The sequence below is a fragment of the Trachypithecus francoisi genome, unplaced genomic scaffold (assembly GCF_009764315.1).
Source record: "Trachypithecus francoisi isolate TF-2019V2 unplaced genomic scaffold, Tfra_2.0 Lachesis_group0, whole genome shotgun sequence".
Classification (NCBI taxonomy): domain Eukaryota; kingdom Metazoa; phylum Chordata; class Mammalia; order Primates; family Cercopithecidae; genus Trachypithecus; species Trachypithecus francoisi.
In genome coordinates, this window is record NW_022681453.1 from 49,861,266 (window position 1) to 49,877,507 (window position 16,242).

Here is a 16,242-nt window from a genome sequence, read left to right on the forward strand (position 1 = left end):
TGAACAGAAACGTTCCATACATGCCAACTTGGAGGAATTTTCACATTTTATTGTAAAGTGAGATAAAAAGTTAAATAGTATAGAATATTGTATATGTTATCTCATTATCATAACAATATCAATACCAATCAAATCATCTCTCTCTCTCTCTCATCTGTATAATCATGGAAAGCTATTCATCACATTTTTAACATCTATGGGTGTGTGATACTGCAGGTGGAGTTGGGGAAAAATAGCAAAGGGGTGGGAGGTATCATCATAATTAATCATCCTGTGATAATTAATTTATGCAAAATTATTTATAATTGAATGTAGAAATGAATGGAGACACATGATAGTAGGATCAGTGAAATGTGATATTAGGTGTCTCAAGCCCATGGGATTTTAGCTGATTTTTTTTATACTTTAATGTATTTTTAGTATTTTTTTAATGATTAGAAGATATTATGTTAAAAAGAAATATTGGTTATATATAGGAAAAGAGGCCATGTACTATTCTTCAGTATTTCCTAATTTTAAATTAAGTAATAATTAATGTTTCACTTTATTACTAGCTCTTTTGGCAACCAAAGTTTAATGATCCTTTAAAATTGTTCTTTACAAAATGTATTTGTTAAACACTGGGTTAAACAAAGTTGAATGCATTTCTTTACTGACTGCTTAAAAGTGTACATTGTAAATCTCCAAAAGGGAGACTGAGTATTCAGCAGTTCCTGAATTTATTGGACCATGTAATATTCCTTGTGACTAGTGTAACAAAGAATACATTTTGGGAAACAGAGAAAACAACACAACAACAAAAAGAAATACTAAGGCTTTAAAGTCACATATCCTGGAGTTATATCCAAGACAGATGATTTACCTGACTTGTGACATTGGACTGTTCACTTGTCTTCTCATGCCTCATCCTTAAACTGGGTATAATAATTCTTTCTTCCAGGGTCATGGTGAGGGTAAACCATAGCAAGTATAATGGAATACTAAAAAAGAGCCCATGGATTTGTAGGTTCTCTATATGATATTTTCTTTTATGGTATATGGTATAATATATGGATATATTAAGGTATATCCAAACCTTAATAATAAAGAAAATAACTTAAATGCATTTTCATTATTTTTTAAACCCTTCCTTATAGTGGCTACTATATACCTTCTCTCTCTCTGTCTGTTTCGCTCTCTCTCACACACACACACACACATACACACAAATATATTCACATTTTTTCTTCTCTTTTGAAAAACAATTGTATTTTTCATGTGGGGCATAAGGCGTGATTTATTCTCATTGGGATTGAATAAACAAACTCCCTTAGAAAACACTCATCTTTCTGAGTTACTGGGGCAAAGGAAAGTGGCAAGAACAATTGTTTGTTCCTATCTAATTTGGTCATATGGAACAGAAACTTACTGAAATTGATTTAGTCTAGAAAAAGGCAGAGGGTGGTGGGGAATTGTTACAAGGACTTAAGCCGTCCTATTAAGCCAAGCTAAGAGTGGAGGTTGGTCCCCTTGAGGACAGGAAAAGGAACAAGGCACCATAGAAACAAAGGCAGGCATTCTCTCTGATGCCCTGCACACCATCTCCTTTCTAATCCTCTTCCATCTTTTCTTTCTGAAGAGCGCTCTTTGCTTTTCTATGCACAAGACCAGCTGATAGGTGGTTCATGATGCCTGAGTCCGCATTTCTTTAATTCAAGTGATCAAAAAAAAAAAAAAATTGCTTATCTCTGTCAGCCACAGTTAGAAATTCCCAAAAGAGTGTCCACCCCGATTGAGTCAACTTGAGGCAGGGCAGCAAACATAGGACATTAAGTTACTAATGATGTTCACCCATGTGCCGGGGGTTGGCAAACTGCTCAGAGAAGTGTGTCTGTGACCTGGGCAACCATCCCCAGGTCATCTTACAAGCAGTCAGTACTCTCCCTAATCTTGACCTTTCTAATTCTTCTCTCCTTCATCTGGGCTGGGGACACAAGTTTGTAGGTCTCTGTACCCTTCTAAACCTATGAAGTCTTGCTAAAATGGGGCCAGAGCTGCAATATTGACCTGAGTCTTTCTCATCTAGATAAGACTTGCCCAAGTGTCTATGCAAAATAGAGATAACTATTAACTTTTTATGGTAATGGGAGAGGATCAGTGACCAGCTATTAAAATAGGGAAATAATCTAAATCCATTTCCTTTTGGTTTTGAATACATTTTATAACTACTATTTTGGCAACAGCATTGACAACCTATACCATTCAAATTAACTTGTATTTGCTAACTTCAAACCAAGGACATGACACCACACACATTTATAGTAAAAAGAAATACAGAGTAGTGATTTGTGATAGGGAATATCTAATGCAAAGTTTTAAAGAAATCATTGATAATACACATTTACTGAAATAAATATAGACATTAAATGCTTCATATGTGCAGCTATCATGTAAAATGCCTTATACATATGGTCATATTTAATCTTTATAAAAATCTTATGAGAAAAAAATACCATGGATTCCCAATTGATAGATGATGAAACCGAAGCTAAAATGTTAAGTTAGTTGCCCAAGAATACACATCTAACTCTCGGTGGAGCTAAACCCAGGTTGGTTTAAGTCGAGGCCTGAACATTTACCTGGCTGCTATACCTGCCTCCAAAGTAGAAAGTTCATTTTTCAGATAACTGAGAGACATTTGGGAGCTAAAACATAGTCACCCAGGACTCTACAAAATGAGAGAATATATGTGACTTCAAGTGAGACTATTCTTTGTACTAGTTACGTATTTGTATGCTGCCCCTGCCCACTCTCTCCCACTGACCCAGCTTCTGCAGAGGCTAAGCTTTTGCATCTCTGCATCTATAAGCTAAGCTCAGCACTTCAGTAAGTTGACAGTTGATTACCAAGTGGGTTGGAAAAAAAAAAAAAAAAACGGAAGAAAAAACAACAACAACAACAGAAAACACCACAATTCACACAAAGTAGCTTTAGACCTAGAGGATTCTAATATCGGATCAAGAAAGGAACAGTGCCCAACTTAACACTTCTGTGGGTCACAGGAAAGATAGATTGGAAATAAAGCCGGATTTGTTGCATGAGGTTAAAGCCTAATGAGGTAAAGCTCTGGGATATTATAGGCAGCATGCCTAAAGAAGTATTAACGTCAGAGTATTAACATGTTGTGTGTTTTTAGTACTATCTTAAAGCAGTCACTCTGAACATGAGTCATGTTAAGTCCTTTGTTTAATATAAATAATTGGTCTGTTACTCTAGTTCAGAGTGAATAACATAAAATGTTAATAAACCCTTTAAAACTTCAGAACTAGCAGTATATTCAAATAACACATTTTATAGCCAAAGATATTTAGGAGACTAAATCACATGGATCATTATTTGTATTTAACACTCTAACTGACCTGCCAACAAATGTGGAAATTTAAATTCCATTTAGATAGATATTCAATTATATGTGTAAATAATTTTAATGCTCACTATTTGATTTTTTTTTCATTGATGAAATTATTTCAGTATTCTAACTTAAAGGGACTTTGGGACAGCTTGCAATCATAAAGTAAGTCAAACTTATATTTTCCCCCGAAAAATTATACTGTTTAGGCCTAAAGCTAAAATTTTACTATTTAAGCTTCGTCTTTTAATTGGGCACATACTAGATTTTGTTTAAGAGCTTATATTCACATCTCCTGATATTCTAAATAATGTATAAAATTGCCTTCTGATTATCTGTGAGTAGATTATCTATTAAATAGAAACGCTATTACGAATTTTGCCATAGAAGAGAGAGATTTTTCTTTCCTCTTCAGCTTCCTGAGCTGAGGAAGGCAGAGGATTACCGAATTAAGCAAGTACTTTATTTACCTTAAGGAAACGTCAATCTAAGCATAAATGGTTTTTATATGATTTAGTATTTGAACAAAGGTACCTGAAATTACCAATTTTGATTGTATATTTAAAAGACAGCCAGAATGTTTTCTAGTTTTAGAAGCTCCTCCCTCAGAGACCATTTGATGCAAGATTTTTCCCAGATAAAATTTTTCTTGAATTTATGATATTAACTTGCCTCTTTTATTGATCCATAAAAGATGACTAGGGTATCATGTTATTTGTATGCACTTTCACGTACACACACACACACACACACACGGAGCTGCTATACGAAGAGGTGTTAGCTTTTAAAACTCTGAAATAGTTGAATAATTGAAAACAAGATTCAAGGCTCCAGATTTACAGACTTCCTAAGAAATGTTATCCTACCCTTTTATTATACGCTTTCAACTTAGCCATTCTGAAATGAGCAATTCCAATTTAATTCGAAATTAGACTTTTCTTCTGGAAATTTATAGAAAATACTGATGAGACTACTTGAAAACTGTTCCATGACTGACACCAAAACTCATGTCCCCATAAAATATGATTTTATTTTGACAATGTACCTCATGGAGGATCCGGAATCATTCTCAGTTGTAAATACAGGATTCTGTCACCAAGGCCATCATGGCTGATAGAGCATTGCTATCTCTTTTCACACATGGCACTACCCTGAATGCTGGGGGAAATACAGGGTGACTTTTATTTTCTTTCAGAAAACCTAAAGGCAAAGAAGATTTCCTTCTGCTCTTGTGTACTGAGGTTTCTTCAGCCATGTCTGAACTCAGAAATTGCCACTTCATATTTTACGGTAAGTGAAACCTTCTGAGACACATGTTGCTGCCTTTGGTGAAATGCATTTTCCTTTTTTTATATTTTAATTTAATTTAACTTAATTTTATTATTTTTTATTATACTTTAAGTTCTAGGGTACATGCGCACAACGTGCAGGTTTGTTACATATGTATACATGTGCCATGTTGGTGTGCTGCACCCATTAACTCGTCATTTACATTAGGTATAGCTCCTAATGCTAGCTCTCCCCCCTCCCCACACCCCACAACAAGCCCTGGTGTGTGATGTTCCCCATCCTGTGTCCAAGTGTTTTCATTGTTCAATTCCCACCTATGAGCGAGAACATGCAGTGTTTGGTTTTCTGTCCTTGCGATAGTTTGCTCAGAATGATGGTTTCCAGCTTCATCCATGTCCCTACAAAGGACATGAACTCATCCTTTTTTATGACTGCGTAGTATTCCATGGTGTATATGTGCCACATTTTCTTAATCCAGTCTATCATTGGTGGACATTTGGGTTGGTTCCAAGTCTTTGCTATTGTGAATAGTGCCACAATAAACATATGTGTGCACGTGTCTTTATAGCAGCATGATTTATAATCCTTTGGGTATATACCCAGTAATGGGATGGCTGGGTCAAATGGTATTTCTGGTTCTAGATCCTTGAGGAATCGCCACACTCTCTTCCACAATGGTTGAACTAGTTTACAATCCCACCAACAGTGTAAAAGTGTTCCTATTTCTCCACATCCTCTCTAGCACCTGTTGTTTCCTGACTTTTTAATGATCAGCATTCTAACTCGTGTGAGATGGTATCTCATTGTGGTTTTGATTTGCATTTATCTGATGGCCAGTGATGATGAGCATTTTTTCATGTGTCTGTTGGCTGCATAAATGTCTTCTTTTGAGAAGTGTCTGTTTATATCCTGGTGCTTGCTAATATGAAGAAGGAGACACAGCTTGTACTTAATATCTGGAAACCCCCTACTGCCTCACATGATTACATTACCACCTTAGTTGATGACTGAACAGTGAGTAACTTCTTTGCTGATTCAGTTTAACGTATGACTTCAGCTTAATCTGCTTCCAATACACACCTCTACCCTGTCTCCCAACAAACACTTACACACTTATTTCTCTTGAATTTCATTAATTCAAGAGAATTAATGTCACTCTTACTTAAACAAAATCTACTACAGAATACTCAGTGGGAACCTATGTGGGAGAATTAGGAAAAAGGATCTGCCAGAGAATTAGCAAAGAAATCCACTGGTGAAGTGAAGCTTGTCCTCAAGTTTCTTTCTTAGTGTCTACAGTTTCCAATATGGGATTCAACATCAAGAAGACTGGTGCATTTATTACACGGGAAGCTAACTGTGGATGGTTTTCTGCCTTCCATAAGAATACTTGGAAACTGAAAAGGCACAAATCAATGATTCAATTAATAAGCACTTTTTCCATTTAAGAGATTGCAAAAGGATAGATCTTATAATTTTGATATTTCCAGAAAGCAAAGTTATCTGATTAAAACTTCACTAATGTTTCATCTGACAAGAAGACACATTTTCCTTCCACAGTAAGTCTTAGTAGAGAAAGTAATTTTTACTTCCTTTCTTAAGCTAACAAATATTAATCTGTAGCTGAGAAACTAGTAATGAACATTTTCTACGGACATATACAGGAGGAATACATTTTCTTCTGGATGTTTGCATAGACATTGTTCCAATCGAAGGGTGAGGCCCTCAGAGACACAAAGAAATTTTGTAAATAACAATGACAAAAGAATGTATTAAATACTATTTGCCAGGCCTTTTGTATCAACTATGATTCTTGCAGTTGCAAGTAAAAGAAATGAAACAAGGGATTTGCCTGCTCACATACATAACTGAGAATCCATGAATAGGACAGACATTAGGGACCACTGTCCACACACTGGACCAGGGTCTCAAATAATGTAACAAGACCTCAGGTCAGTCTCAAGCTTTACTGGGGACCGGCAAGTGAGGAGGCCAGGACAGCCTGTGGCATCTCGAACTTCAAAGCTTTGATTTGAACCTAGTGACAGATGCCATTTTCCTACAATTAAAGGGCAAGCCAGGAGTTAGCTCTGATGGACCCTTTGACTTTGATCATTTTGCAAATTCCCGAAGCGAATTGAGCATATAGTATAACGACATGATTAGCTTTTACTTAGTTTTCATGTTTAGCTATAGAAGAAGAGCTTAGGGCCTGCCTGAAACTTATGGACCAGGAATGAGAGATGGATGATTCTCCAGAGTAAAATCTCAGGTTTATTAGCAGAAATAGATTTACTAGATTCTAGATAGCCCCAAATCAGTAAGTATCTATTTTAGAACTTCATATGTATTTTACAAATACTAATTTATTAAGTCCTTACAGAAGTCCCTACAAAAGAGTTTGCATTCTTATCCCCACCCAACAGATAAGGTAGCAGCAGTAAAAATTAAAGTCACATATTAGGTTTGTGACAGAGTTGGGCATTAAACCCAGGGCTGTCTGACTGCAGATCATTGACCTTAACCTCCTCTATATGCATCACTGAAGAAATAGCACACCCCTGAGTATCATATGGTAAAAGCAGGAAAGCTGTGGCATCTTCAGAAAACTTTTGGCAAGTATATAAGTCACACTTCTGAAGAGCAGAGTGTTAAGACTCAAAGACATCAAGGCTAGATTTGGGACATATGTTTTAGTGCAATTGAAATTATTTTTAATTATCTTATCAATTTTGTGCTTTTTATAATGGACAGAAATCCATTTCTCAAAGTTCTGAAGGCTAGGAAGATCAAGATTGAGGGGCCAGCATCTGACAAGGGCCTTCTTGCTGTATCATCTCATTGTGGAAGGTGTGAGGGCTAGAAAGCTAGAGAATAAAAGGAAGTTAAACTCCACCTTTTATAATAAACCCACTTTCATGACAGTGGCATTATTATTTCACTGTGCTCTCATGTCCTAATCACTTCTCATTAGACCTCACATCTGAAAACTGTTGCATTGGGGATTAAGTCTCCAACACATGCTTTTTGGCAGATACATTCAAACCATAGCAAATATTATTTTAATCAGGAAATTAGTGTCTGACATGCATGTCATTATCTTGAATCCTTATGACAGGTTTGTAAAGTTCATAGATTCACTTTCCACCTGCCAGACTAGAACTGGGCAAGTATTTGCACACTCCCCACCAACATTTGAAATTTCAATAATGCTGTGGCATTCTAATCCAGATGTGAAGAATGTTTGCCATACAGGTTTTGAAAACCATTTTGATATTTTGGAAGATCAGTTAGAATATTTTAACATATCTAAATGAAGACCAGTGTAGAGCACTAAAACATAAAATTCTTAAAGGATGTTACTTTAGAACTGAAATCACTGACATACTGAGCCTAGACACAGAGAACCAAAACTACACCTTGCTATCCACACTGACATATTTTGCTTTTCCTTTGTCTTCATTAGCATGCTTTATTCTTTGACAGGTATCCTGCCTAAGCAAATGGCTTGATTGTGGAATTCAGGAACTTCTCCAAAAACCTATCAGTTCTTTAATGGAAAGTATCAACAGTTTTTACCCTAAGAGTCTTTGAATCCTTCATCTCAAAACACTCACTTTGCTGTTTCCACCAATCTTGTACTGTTGTCCTACTCCTAATTTAAGTCTCTACATTGAAGGAATCACCATAAATGAAAGTTCCAAATTCCAATAAATCCTTACATAACCTTCCCCCACTAGAGACATAGCTAAAGCATTACATTGTAATTTTGTTCTTCAGTAAATTGTGGGCTTGTTTTTGTCAGGTGTGTAAAGAACAGATGGTTATCGATGTATGGCATTATTCCTGAGGCCTCTGTTCTGTTCTGTTGGTTTATGTATCTATTTTGGTACAGTACCATGCTGTTTTGGTTACTGTAGCCTTGTAGTATAGTTTTTTTTTATTTTTTTATTTTTTTATTTTTTATTTTTAATCTTTTTTTTTTTTTTATTATACTTTAAGTTCTAGGGTACATGTGCATGACGTTTATATCATGTATAACTCCCCAATGCAATCCCTCCCTCCTCCCCCCTCCCCATGATAGGCCCCAGTGTGTGATGTTCCCCTTCCCGAGTCCAAGTGATCTCATTGTTCAGTTCCCACCTATGAGTGAGAACATGCGGTGTTTGGTTTTCTCTTCTTGTGATAGTTTGCTAAGAATGATGGTTTCCAGCTGCATCCATGTCCCTACAAAGGACGCAAACTCATCCTTTTTGATGGCTGCATAGTATTCCATGGTGTATATGTGCCACATTTTCTTAATCCAGTCTGTCACAGATGGACATTTGGGTTGATTCCAAGTCTTTGCTATTGTGAATAGTGCCGCAATAAACAAACGTGTGCATGTGTCTTTGTAGTAGAGTAATTTATAATCCTTTGGGTATATACCCAGTAGTGGGATGGCTGGGTCATATGGTACATCTAGTTCTAGATCCTTGAGGAATCGCCATACTGTTTTCCATAATGGTTGAACTAGTTTACAATCCCACCAACAGTGTAAAAGTGTTCCTATTTCTCCACATCCTCTCCAACACCTGTTGTTTCCTGACTTCTTAATGATTGCCATTCTAACTGGTGTGAGATGGTATCTCATTGTGGTTTTGATTTCCATTTCTCTGATGGCCAGTGATGATGAGCATTTTTTCATGTGTCTGTTGGCTGTATGGATGTCTTCTTTTGAGAAATGTCTGTTCATATCCTTTGCCCACTTTTTGATGGGGTTGTTTGCTTTTTTCTTGTATATTTGTTTGAGTTCTTGGTAGATTCTGGATATTAGCCCTTTGTCAGATGAGTAGGTTGCAAAAATTTTTTCCCATTCTGTAGGTTGCCTGTTCACTCTGATGGTAGTTTCTTTTGCTGTGCAAAAGCTCTTTAGTTTAATTAGATCCCATGTGTCAATTTTTGCTTTTGCTGCCATTGCTTTTGGTCTTTTAGACATGAAGTCCTTGCCCATGCCTATGTCCTGAATGGTACTACCTAGATTTTCTTCTAGGGTTTTTATGGTATTAGGTCTAACATTTAAGTCTCTAATCCATCTTGAATTAATTTTCGTATAAGGGGTAAGGAAAGGATCCAGTTTCAGCTTTCTACTTATGGCTAGCCAATTTTCCCAGCACCATTTATTAAATAGGGAATCCTTTCCCCATTTCTTGTTTCTCTCAGGTTTGTCAAAGATCAGATGGCTGTAGATGTGTGGTATTATTTCTGAGGACTCTGTTCTGTTCCATTGGTCTATATCTCTGTTGTGGTACCAGTACCATGCTGTTTTGGTTACTGTAGCCTTGTAGTATAGTTTGAAGTCAGGTAGCGTGACGCCTCCAGCTTTGTCCTTTTGACTTAGGATTGTCTTGTCAATGCGGGCTCTTTTTTGGTTCCATATGAACTTTAAAGCCGTTTTTTCCAGTTCTGTGAAGAAAGTCATTGGTAGCTTGATGGGGATGGCATTGAATCTATAAATCACCTTGGGCAGTATGGCCATTTTCACGATATTGATTCTTCCTATCCATGAGCATGGTATGTTCTTCCATTTGTTTGTGTCCTCTTTGATTTCACTGAGCAGTGGTTTGTAGTTCTCCTTGAAGAGGTCCTTTACATCCCTTGTAAGCTGGATTCCTAGGTATTTGATTCTCTTTGAAGCAATTGTGAATGGAAGTTCATTCCTGATTTGGCTCTCTGCTTGTCTGTTACTGGTATGTAAGAATGCTTGTGATTTTTGCACATTAATTTTGTATCCTGAGACTTTGCTGAAGTTGCTTATCAGCTTAAGCAGATTTCGGGCTGAGACAATGGGGTTTTCTAAATATACAATCATGTCATCTGCAAACAGGGACAATTTGACTTCTTCTTTTCCTAACTGGATACCCTTGATTTCTTTCTCTTGCCTGATTGCCCTAGCCAGAACTTCCAACACTATGTTGAATAGGAGTGGTGAGAGAGGGCATCCCTGTCTTGTGCCAGTTTTCAAAGGGAATTTTTCCAGTTTTTGCCAATTCAGTATGATATTAGCTGTGGGTTTGTCATAAATAGCTCTTATTATTTTGAGGTACGTTCCATCAATACCGAATTTATTGAGCGTTTTTAGCATAAAGGGCTGTTGAATTTTGTCAAAAGCCTTTTCTGCATCTATTGAGATAATCATGTGGTTCTTGTCTTTGGTTCTGTTTATATGCTGGATTACGTTTATTGATTTGCGAATGTTGAACCAGCCTTGCATCCCAGGGATGAAGCCCACTTGATCATGGTGGATAAGCTTTTTGATGTGCTGCTGAATCCGGTTTGCCAGTATTTTATTGAGGATTTTTGCATCGATGTTCATCAGGGATATTGGTCTAAAATTCTCTCTTTTTGTTGTGTCTCTGCCAGGCTTTGGTATCAGGATGATGTTGGCCTCATAAAAAGAGTTAGGGAGGATTCCCTCTTTTTCTATTGATTGAAATAGTTTCAGAAGGAATGGTACCAGCTCCACCTTGTACCTCTGGTAGAATTCAGCTGTGAATCCATCTGGTCCTGGACTTTTTTTGGTGGGTAGGCTATTAATTGTTGCCTCAATTTCAGAGCCTGCTATTGGTCTATTCAGGGATTCAACTTCTTCCTGGTTTAGTCTTGGGAGAGTGTAAGTGTCCAGGAAATTATCCATTTCTTCTAGATTTTCTAGTTGATTTGCGTAGAGGTGTTTATAGTATTCTCTGATGGTAGTTTGTATTTCTGTGGGGTCGGTGGTGATATCCCCTTTATCATTTTTTATTGCGTCTATTTGATTCCTCTCTCTTTTCTTCTTTATTAGTCTAGCTAGCGGTCTGTCAATTTTGTTGATCTTTTCAAAAAACCAACTCCTGGATTCATTGATTTTTTGGAGGGTTTTTTGTGTCTCTATCTCCTTCAGTTCTGCTCTGATCTTAGTTATTTCTTGCCTTCTGCTAGCTTTTGAATGTGTTTGCTCTTGCCTCTCTAGTTCTTTTAATTGTGATGTTAGAGTGTCCATTTTAGATCTCTCCTGCTTTCTCTTGTGGGCATTTAGTGCTATAAATTTCCCTCTACACACTGCTTTAAATGTGTCCCAGAGATTCTGGTATGTTGTATCTTTGTTCTCATTGGTTTCAAAGAACATCTTTATTTCTGCTTTCATTTCGTTATGTACCCAGTAGTCATTCAGGAGCAGGTTGTTCAGTTTCCATGTAGTTGAGCGGTTTGGATTGAGTTTCTTAGTACTGAGTTCTAGTTTGATTGCACTGTGGTCTGAGAGACAGTTTGTTATAATTTCTGTTCTTGTACATTTGCTGAGGAGTGCTTTACTTCCAATTATGTGGTCAATTTTGGAATAAGTGCGATGTGGTGCTGAGAAGAATGTATATTCTGTTGATTTGGGGTGGAGAGTTCTATAGATGTCTATTAGGTCCGCTTGGTGCAGAGATGAGTTCAATTCCTGGATATCCTTGTTAACTTTCTGTCTCGTTGATCTGTCTAATGTTGACAGTGGAGTGTTGAAGTCTCCCATTATTATTGTATGGGAGTCTAAGTCTCTTTGTAGGTCTCTAAGGACTTGCTTTATGAATCTGGGAGCTCCTGTATTGGGTGCATATATATTTAGGAGAGTTAGCTCTTCCTGTTGAATTGATCCCTTTACCATGATGTAATGGCCTTCTTTGTCTCTTTTGATCTTTGATGGTTTAAAGTCTGTTTTATCAGAGACTAGGATTGCAACCCCTGCTTTTTTTTGTTCTCCATTTGCTTGGTAGATCTTCCTCCATCCCTTTATTTTGAGCCTATGTATGTCTCTGCATGTGAGATGGGTCTCCTGAATACAGCAGACTGATGGGTCTTGACTCTTGATCCAGTTTGCCAGCCTGTGTCTTTTAATTGGAGCATTTAGTCCATTGACATTTAAGGTTAATATTGTTATGTGTGAACTTGATCCTGTCATTATGATATTAACTGGTTATTTTGCTCGTTAGTTGATGCAGTTTCTTCCTAGCCTCGATGGTCTTTACATTTTGGCATGTTTTTGCAATGGCTGGTACCGGTTGTTCCTTTCCATGTTTAGGGCTTCCTTCATGGTCTCTTGTAAGGCAGGCCTGGTGGTGACAAAATCTCTAAGCATTTGCTTATCTGTAAAGGATTTTATTTCTCCTTCACTGATGAAGCTTAGTTTGGCTGGATATGAATTTCTGGGTTGAAAATTCTTTTCTTTAAGAACGTTGAATATTGGCCCCCACTCTCTTCTGGCTTGTAGAGTTTCTGCCGAGAGGTCTGCTGTTATTCTGATGGGCTTCCCTTTGTGGGTAACCCGACCTTTCTCTCTGGCTGCCCTTAAGATTTTTTCCTTCATTTCAACTTTGGTGAATCTGGCAATTATGTGTCTTGGAGTTGCTCTTCTGGAGGAGTATCTTTGTGGCGTTCTCTGTATTTCCTGAATTTGCATGTTGGCCTGCCCTACTAGGTTGGGGAAGTTCTCCTGGATGATATCCTGAAGAGTGTTTTCCAACTTGGTTCCATTTTCCCCCTCACTTTCAGGCACCCCAATCAGACGTAGATTTGGTCTTTTTACAGAATCCCATACTTCTTGCAGGCTTTGTTCATTTCTTTTTCTTCTTTTTTCTTTTGGTTTCTCTTCTCGCTTCATTTCATTCATTTGATCCTCAATCGCTGATACTCTTTCTTCCAGTTGATCGAGTCGGTTACTGAAGCTTGTGCATTTGTCACGTATTTCTCGTGTCATGGTTTTCATCTCTGTCATTTCGTTTATGATCTTCTCTGCATTAATTAATCTAGCTGTCAATTCTTCCACTTTTTTTTCAAGATTTTTAGTTTCTTTGCGCTGGGTACGTAATTCCTCCTTTAGCTCTGAGAGGTTTGATGGAGTGAAGCCTTCTTCTCTCATCTCGTCAAAGTCATTCTTTGACCAGCTTTGATCCGTTGCTGGCGATGGGCTGCGCTCCTTTGCAGGGGGAGATGCGCTCTTATTTTTTGAATTTCCAGCTTTTCTGCCCTGCTTCTTCCCCATCTTTGTGGTTTTATCTGTCTCTGGACTTTGATGATGGTGACGTACGGATGGGATTTTGGTATAGGTGTCCTTCCTGTTTGATAGTTTTCCGTCTGACAGTCAGAAGGACTGTCTGTTGGTCTGTTGGAGATTGCTTGAGGTCCACTCCAGACCCTGTTTGCCTGGGTATCAGCAGCAGAGGTTGCCGAAGATAGAATATTGCTGAACAGCGAGTGTACCTGTCTGATTCTTTCTTTGGAAGTTTCCTCTCAGGGGTGACGCCACCCTGTGAGGTGTGGGGTGTCAGACTGCCCCTAGTGGGGGATGTCTCCCAGCTAGGCTACTCAGGGGTCAGGGACCCACCTGAGCAGGCAGTCTGTCCGTTCTCGGATCTCAACCTCCGTGTTAGGAGATCCACGGCTCTCCCCAAAGCTGTCAGACAGAGTCCTTCGCGTCTGCACCGCCCCCGCTCTTTCCCCTAATGGGCTGCAGCTGTGCGCTGTCCGCAGAGGTAGAGTCTACAGAGACAGGCAGGCTTCCTTGAGCTGCTGTGATCTCCACCCAGTTCGAGCTTCCCAGCGGCTTTGTTTACCTACTTAAGCCTCAGCAATGGCGGGCGCCCCTCCCCCAGCCTCGCTGCTGCCTTGCGGATAGATCGCCGCAGATGGCTGTGTTAGCAGTGAGGGAGGCTCCGTGGGCGTGGGACCCTCCCGGCCAGGTGTGGGATATATTCTCCTGGTGTGCCTGTTTCCTTAAAGCGCAGTATTGGGGTGGGAGTTACCCGATTTTCCAGGTGTTGTGTGTCTCAGTTCCCCTGGCTAGGAAAAAGGGATTCCTTTCCCCCTTGCGCTTCCAGGTGAGGCGATGCCTCGCCCTTCTTCAGCTCACGCTGGTCAGGCTGCAGCAGCTGACCAGCACCGATTGTCCGGCACACCCTAGCGAGATGACCCCAGTACCTCAGTTGAAAACGCAGAAATCACCGGTCTTCTGTGTCGCTCGCGCTGGGAGTTGGAGACTGGAGCTGCTCCTATTCGGCCATCTTGCTCCGCCCCCTGTAGTATAGTTTGAAGTCAGGTAGTGTGATGCCTCTAACCTTGTTCTTTTTGCTTAGGATTGCCTTGGCTATGGGGGCTCCTTTTTGGCTCCATATGAACTTTCAAGTAGCTTTTTCTAATTCTGTGAAGAACATCTGGTAGCTTGATGGTGAGAGCATTGAATCTATAAATTACTTTGGGCAGTATGGTCATTTTCATGATATTGATTCTTCCTAACCATGAACCTGGAATGTTTTTCCACTTGTTCGTGTCCTCTCTTATTTCCTTAAGCAGTGGCATGTAGTTCTCATTGAACAGGTCCTTCACATCCCTTGTAAGTTGTATTCCTAGGTATTTTATTCTCTTTGTAGCAATGGTGAATGGAAGTTCACTCATGATTTGGCTCTGTTTGTCTGTTATTGGTGTATAGGAATGTTTGTGATTTGACTTCCTCTTTTCCTGATTGAATACCCTTTATTTCTTTCTCTTGCCTGATTGTCCTGGCCAGAACTTCCAATACTATGTCGAATAGCAGTGGTGAGAGAGGTCATCCTTGTCTTGTGTTTGTTTTCAAAGGGAATACTTCCAGATTTTGCTCACTCAATATGATATTGGCTGTGGGTTTGTCATAAATAGCTCTCATTATTTTGAGATACATTCTATCAATGCCTAGTTTATTTAGAGTTTTTAGCATGAAGAGCTGTTGAATTTTGTCAAAGGCCTTTTTGTTTCTACTGAGATAATCATGTGGTTTTTTCATTGGTTCTGTTTATGTGATGGATTATGTATACCGATTTGCATGTGTTGGACCAGCCTTGCATCCCAGGGTTGAAACTGAGTTGATTATGGTGGATAAGCTTTTTGATGTGCTGCTGGACTCAGTTTGCCAGTATTTTATTGAGGATTTTCACATCGATGTTCATCAGGGATACTGGCCTGAAATTTTCTTTTTCTGTTGTGTCTCTGCCAGGTTTTGGTATGAGGATCATGCTGGCCTCATAAAATGAGTTAGGGAGGATTCCCTGTTTTTGTATTGTTTGGAATAGTTTCAGAAGGAATGGTACCAGCTGCTCTTTGTACCTCTGGTAGAATTCAGCTGTGAATTCATCTGGTCCTGGACGTTTTTTGATTGGTAGGCAATTAATTGTTGTCTCAATTTCAGATCTTATTATTGTTCTATTCAGGGATTCAACTTCTTCCTCGTTGAGTCTTGGGAGGGTGTATGCATCCAGGAATGTATTTTCTACATTTTCTAGTTTATTTGCATAGAGGTGTTTATAGAGTTCTCTGATGGTAGTTTGTGTTTCTGTGGGATCAGTGGTGATATCCCCTTTATCATTTTTTATTGTATCTATTTGATTCTTCTCTCTTTTCTTCTTTATTAGTCTGGCTAGCGGTCTATCTATTTTGTTGATCCTTTAAAAAAAAAAACAGCTCCCAGATTTATTGATTTTTTGAAGAGTTTTTCAGGTCTCTATATCCTTCAGTTCTGCTCTGAACTTAGTTATTTT